Source organism: Barbatula barbatula (assembly GCF_947034865.1).
Source record: "Barbatula barbatula genome assembly, chromosome: 20".
Lineage (NCBI taxonomy): Eukaryota > Metazoa > Chordata > Actinopteri > Cypriniformes > Nemacheilidae > Barbatula > Barbatula barbatula.
Window position 1 is genome coordinate 193468 of NC_136783.1, and position 243 is coordinate 193710.

The window sequence follows — 243 nt, forward strand, 5'->3', positions numbered from 1 at the left end:
TGAAGATCTTCACTTGTCGTTTTTAAGATTTTGTGTCTTGTATTTCATGTTTTCTCAAAGTAATAAGACATTTGCAGGAACTGTTCAACCAGAAATGGCATTTACCCCATCAACTACACACCCTAAAGTCATCTGCGGTATACGTTTTCCTTAAACTAAACACAATTGAATTAACAAGAATCAAATCCTGGCATTCCAGAGTGTCTAATAAAGCCCATTTATCCATCATTAAAGTAATCCACA